Here is a 7,077-nt window from a genome sequence, read left to right on the forward strand (position 1 = left end):
CACAATTCGTTGAATAATTTGTTGAATTCATCCACAATGTAAAGTGAAAACCATTGTTTCACCTATGAACTCAGTCATTGGCCTAGAAAACACAAATATATTGCTTATATCTTATACATCTTAAAGAATAAGTCATCAACCTTCCTATTTAAATAATAACATAATGTTCGCATACTCTGCATTCACATGTCTGTGCCTTTCCATAGGGATATCTGCAGAATTGCCACAGAAGTTAGATCTTTGGTCCACCAAGCCTGGTATTACCTTTCCTAGCTTGCAGCGGCTCTTCCAAAATATATTCTAAGTATGGCAGAGGTGGCTTTCCCCTCCTCACACATCGATGTTCATTGGTTAAAAACCTCTCAAAAACCAGCAAATTTGAACTGAAGTTCAAGCTGAGTTAAGCAGAAACTACTTCAATCACATTTTAGCATGTGTATCTCTCTCTACCCATATAGGGCCTCTTTCTAACAGCTAGACAGCAAGCCCAGCTGTTCTTTTCAACAAATAAAAATCAAACGGGAGATGTGTTTTTCCCTTCCTATCAACAGAGTGGGGTAAGGCAGCGGGCTTCCTGATTTTCCTTGGGCAACTGATGTGACGTCTTGAGGTAAACCACACTAAACCTGCAACCATTATGGCTGGGTTGTTTATGCCGCTTCCTATAAAGGAGCAGCAGGGTTTCTTCTCTGTAAAATGTGCCCACTTCACCACAGTTCCAGTCAAACGAGGACTGGGAACTAAGAGGGGAAAACGTTCAGCAATCATTTCCTAAACCCAGGAGGAACAAAACGCCAGTGATTACTTTCAGGGAGATCCTTTACCGATAGTTCATGAAAGAGATTTGTTACCACGGCAAATCTGTATCAGAGAGTTGTTTAAGGTTTTGCCTTTTTCAAGCTTGATTCCACTTTTTTATTGAAGTGGCCAAGCAAGGGATGCATCCAATATAATTCAGTTGCCACCAAATATATTCTTAAAGGTGCAAATGCAATTGAAAAGGCTGTCACCTCACAGAAAACCATAACTCTTTGGTGATAGGTTTATATTCTTCTTCAGCTATAACACACTCCGTTTGGGCACATTTCTGATTTAAATAATGAGAAAGGTAGTTTTTTTCACCATTGAACATAAAGTGACCTTTTGTTTTACACATTGAATCTTATGTATTTGTTGGTCGAAAGATGTATGCAGTAAGTTCTTACTATTAAGATTTTAATGATTGTCGGGTTTTAATATTTTCTGTAAATAGTTACAAGTAATTCAGCAAAGATTCCATCTTCGCAGAATTTCAATTAAATAATAAGCTTCTCATATTCAGCTCTTAGAAAGGTTAATTGGAAAGGGATCAGGAAAGTTGTGCCAAAATGTAGTTTCTCTGGTTTTCTTATGATTCTCATTTAATTTGATAAGGGAAAATGGTTTTTGAGGGTTTTTCCCCCCCTCAAAGACAGGAAAAAAATCAGTTGATGATTTTTTTATAGGATTTCTTATGTTTTTGATTTGGTCAATGCCTAATGAATAAATGTTACCAATAAAGTTTACTACTATTATTACTACTATTAAAATTACTATTATTATATTAGCACAAGAGAGAGCAAAGTACCGTAACAACTTGGGGTTGGCCACATTAAAGAATTCTCTTCTTCTTAAAGAAGAAAATAACTGTGAAAGTTTACTAAAGCCAAAAGAAAATTTGCTTTGCTGATGGGTGGAAATTTAAAATGTATTGGCCAACTGCTTCTTTCCATATCACACATCCCATTGGCAGCTGGCCCCCAAGCAGCCTTTATTTTGAGAAATGAAGTTGCAGCTCTGCATATTATCTATAACAAATCCGGAAGCAGCAGAAAAGTCATTAAATTTATGATCTGCCACAGAGCAGGACCTTGCTTTGGTTCACAACTCTGCTTCCATGGGGTGATTCGATTAAAGCTTTGCCAGTCTGAATCACCCCGTTAAAGCTTTGCAAAGACTGCCTGGAAAAAATATATGACCTTCTTTCACAGGAGAACAAAATGTTCAGAAATCGAAGGACAGATTTCAAAACAATATTATCCTCAGATCCAACCCACAAAGGGCCAGGATGGATTGTAATTTTGGATCAAACAGGTGTTCCATGGAGATGCTTGAAAAGCAGAATCTCAAAGGGAGCCTTTTGACAAGATCAAAATGTTGCAGTGGTTTAGGGGGCTGTCTCCATCCGCTCTAAATTCAGTATAGGAATCAAGGTAGTTAAGCCATGGGTTTTAACCATGATTTATTGAACGAATTCTAAAGACATACGTTCACATCAAAGCCATTAAACCCTTAGTTTACAAACCACCACAATAACTGATCAACCTGCAATGTTGATAACCACAATAGGGCAAAGCTTAAATCAAGCAAAGCACAGTTTGATTTGACATAGAATGACTCAGCCAGCGTAACATAGTTAATGTTAAAGAAGTCTTGGGTTCAAGTTCATCCCTAGCTGTTAAATTTACTGGTTAACCTTAAGCCCAGTCATTCTTCTCCACTCACTTTCTCAGTACAATCTACACAGGGTTACTACTGAGGAGATAAAACCAATGGAGATTTTTTATAAGCTGGCTTGAGCTATGAGGGTCGAATGGGAAACCAAACAGGGAACAAAAATGCAGTAAATAAGTGACTACTGAATCATAAGCACAGTTAATGAATATATGATTGTTCTACTTCCCAATGCCAAAATCCACTTCTCAATGCCATTCCCTTTATATTTTTATCAATTTGTTAATAACCATAAATATGGGTGATACCACAACATTAGAACCATTTTTCCTTGCAAATTTATTTAAACCAAAGTGATCTAAACAGTGCCAATGTGATAATGGTGACATTCATACTTTTGGCAGTCCTAAGAAAGTTTCTGATATAATCTAATATGCCTAGAGGCTGCATTTAATGACCAAGCCATTTTCAGACATGACTAATTCTATGGAAATGAACTATTCAATTAGATGTTCTTCTAATCCAGACTCCTGGCCCATGGGCCGGATGACTCACACATTAGCCACGCCCACACCCACACCTGGTTTAGCGAAGAGGAAAAAAGTCCCGATATGTCACACAATATCACCATGATGAAATGATTTTGATGGCCCCTGTTCTAATCAATCATAAGGATGCTTGTAGGTAAGCAGCTTACCAAATCTGGCAGAGGATTGAACAAGTACAAGTTGAAGGGGACAAGTATGTTGAAAGTTATTACAAAGAATTTTTGCTAGTGATTCAAACTGAATATAGTGAAGGCAAAACTTTTTTTAAAAAAAACATTCAGTGCTTTGCTTTCTCTTGAGGGAAAAACATTTTTGCGGCAATAAAATGGTAAATAATAAGTAAATATAGAATCAATAATTGCATTATAATAAATAGTAAGCATTCCCAATATTTTGCTTTCATTTTTTGCCATTGTTTCTTTATGACTAGAAAATATTCTTACGGGGTTTTTTCTTTTGCCTCATTGCTATAAAAATTTCCAAATGCACTAGATTCTACTGCATCTTACAAACAAATTAATGTGGTCTTCTACATGCTGGGCAACATAAGAGTTGTCTTTTAGGTTCAGTCAGCCAGTTCAGAATACCTTCTCTTCCCAATGTGCCAGAAGGGAAAATACTCCTTTGACTATTTAAACTTTTAGATCAGTGTTTCTCAACCTTGGCAACTTGACTTCAACTCCCAGAATTCTCCAGCCAGCATTTGAGAAACATTGTTTTAGATTGATACATACACCATTAAAGAAACAGAACAACTCTAGGACTTTCATATATTGTGACAAGTTATAACATGGTTTGTTTGACTTTTCCTTAGCAGGATACATACAGTCGCTCCTTATGACTTAGGAGGAGAGGCATATTAATTTAATTTATTTATTATATATTTATCCTGCTTTTATTATTTTATGTATGTTTATTACTTTATATCTAACTCAAGGGGTGGACATAATTGAGCTTCCTCCTATTTTCCCCACAATAAATTTGTGAGGTGCATTAGACAGAGAGAATGAAGTCATCCAGACAGCTTTCTGCCTCAGGAGGGACTAGAACTTAGTCTCCTGGTTTCTAAGCCAAAACTTAATTATTACACCAAACTGGCGACAATTCAGGAATCTGGTAGCATTTTTATTAAAAGGCATAAGCTTTCTTACAGCTTGTTCTTAAGTACAGGTAGTCTTCAACTTACAACAGTTTGTTTAGTGACTGTTCAAAGTTATAGTAGCATTGAAAAAAATGACTCATGACAGTTTTTCACACTTATGACTGTTGCATCATCCCCATGGTCACGTGATTAAAATTCAGTTGACGGGGCGTGGAGACATATGATCATTTTCTGACAAACAAAGTCATGGAAGCCACATTAACAATAATGGTGTTACTATCTTAACAACTGCAGTGATTCACTTAACAAGTGGGACAAGAAAGATTGTAAAATGGGGCAAAACTCATTTAACAGATGTCTTACTTAGCAACAGAAATTTTGGGCCTAATTGTGGTTGTATGTCGAGGACTACTGTATTATGATTGTGTATGAGAAATATCAGGAAATAATAGTTGTTCAACAAACCGTAACTTTTACAATTCCTTAATTGAAATATCATATGCCAATACAGCCAATAAATGTCTTGGACTGTTACTTGCTTGTTTATTTTTCTCCAAGAATAAAGGAGCATTGAGTTGTTTTATTATAACCTGCCATGAATACAATATCAAATATTGTATTCAATATTGATAACTCATATAAAAATAACTTCATATATCATACCAAACCATAAGGCATGATTTGAAAAGAGCTGTGTTTTCAAACAAATGTTTTCAAACAAACAAACAATATACTATATTAAGCCAAAATCAACAAACAAAGTTACGAAAATGTATGAATCATGTACGTGTAATTCAGTGGTGGGTTTCAAAAATTGTTCAAACCTACTCTATGGGTGTGGCCTCCTTTGTGGGAGTGGCTTGCCACCCATGTGACCAGATGGGAGTGGCTTTCCGCTCATGTGACTGGATATGAAGATGCCGACGACACTTGTCAGAACCACCTTAAATTACCTCACACACAGCACTGGCATGCATAAGAATATGATGTAAACTTGTTTTTTAAAAGGCATCTTTGGTTTGCATTAAAACAACTTCAACACACGCAATATTCTGATTGCACCACAAACGCAGTAGTCATCCTTACTTTCACATAGGCACTGAGTTTTATAAATATGAGCATGATAGTGTAGAATAATCATATCCAAGGACCAGTGGTGGGTTTCAAAAAAATGTGGAACCTCTTCTGTAGGTGTGGCCTGCTTTCCGGGTCCACTGGTGGAACCTCTTCTAACCGGTTTGGTAGATTTGACAAACCGGTTCTACCGTATAGGTGCGAATTGGTAGGAACCCATCTTTGGTGTAATTATACACATGGACATGTACTTGGTCTGGCCCAATTACCTGCATACAGTTTCATAATCGATAGACAGCTGTGGGTACCAAAGGTGCTTGTTACAAGGCCTCACTATGGTGCTTTGTCCATTTATATGATTTTCATTTAAAATCCAGCCTACAATGGGATAGATCAGCTTCATCCAGGTGGTTCTTGATGCCTTGCATTGAACTTTTTGGGTTTTCCAGAGCAGCCTGTATGGGCAGCCAATTGGCTCCATTCTAGTTTATTATATGACAGGGCAAACATTGACTTTGGTATAAGGACATAAGTGGTGGCACAGTGGTTAGAATGCAGTATCGTAGGCTAATTCTGCCAACTGCCAGCAGTTTGACTCTGACTCAGCCTTCCATCCTTCCAAGTTCGGTAAAATGAGGACCCAGATTGTTGTGGGCAATATGCTGACTCTGTAAACCGCTTAGAGAGGACCATAAAGCACCATGAAGTGGTATATAAGCCTAAGTGCTATTGCTATAAATCCACAGTTCAGAACCCTGGAAAGGATTAGATATTCTCTCCCCTCACTGCTTCTCTCGTTCAAATATTTCCTGAAAGATCTTTATTCTTTCCAACCCAATGGAATGTTGGAAAGAAATTGTGTAAAATGAAGCCAAGGTGCTATTCATCTGTCTGTCTTCCTGTCAGTAAGATAATGGTCTAAAAACCTGAGTAGGAGAGGAGAAAAGCCAGGAAAAGAAACACCTAATTTGATTAGGAACCAGATCTGGATGAGGACTATGAAGGGGGAAAAAAATCACAGAAATACGAATATATCCTCCATTCTAAGCTTCCTGCTTCATGTGAGTCAAGGTAGGGGGTGGCCAGCCTGTTGCATGCTTCCCGTGCGTGAATGTGAACACACACACACACACACACACACACACACACACACAGAAAAAAGAAGAGGGAAGAATATGAGGAGAAAGAAGTAATGCCCAAATGTAACATGCAGAGGCATCTGCAGGATCGAACGCTTCTATCAAAATGATGAAAGCAGAGCAGCACCCTTGCACTGCACGCTGGGATCTTTTTGGGTGTGCATGGCACATCACAGCACACAGGCAAAAGAAGCAGGGCTTGCATTGTGATAGCGTGGAGGCTGCTTTCATCTTCTGATCCCTTTTGACTCACCAAAGTGGATGCTGACAACATGTTACCTCACTCTAGAGATGAAAATATCGAGGCACCCTAGGGCCGCTGCCAGTAAAGGGAAAGGATTCCAGAAGCTTTCTTCTGTGTGCTTTCTCTTACCTTGCTTACTAGCTGCAAGTAATGACTGGGCCCAGACACCATTTTTTTGTGTAATGTACGCCTTCAAAATTCCATAGGGATTTGTGCTCAAGAACTTCTATCTCAGCTTATATGTCTTGCCAGGATATTTGATATTTGTTTTGTTATGCTTCAGAAAAAGGGCTCTATTTTTCAACCTGGAGTAGGTTGTAGGTACTGTATGGTAAGTACCCCTTTGAAGGAGATGAGCGGTACAGTAATGTGAAAAATAAAAATAAATAAAATATTGGATTGACATGGTCCATTGGTCTCTGCAGGAGGATCAAGTAGGGGCAAATGATGAAACTAACATTGTGGTATTGTGACACAGCCTCCACCCTTTTTTGTAGA

Source organism: Thamnophis elegans, chromosome 4 (genome assembly GCF_009769535.1).
Source record: "Thamnophis elegans isolate rThaEle1 chromosome 4, rThaEle1.pri, whole genome shotgun sequence".
Taxonomy (NCBI): domain Eukaryota; kingdom Metazoa; phylum Chordata; class Lepidosauria; order Squamata; family Colubridae; genus Thamnophis; species Thamnophis elegans.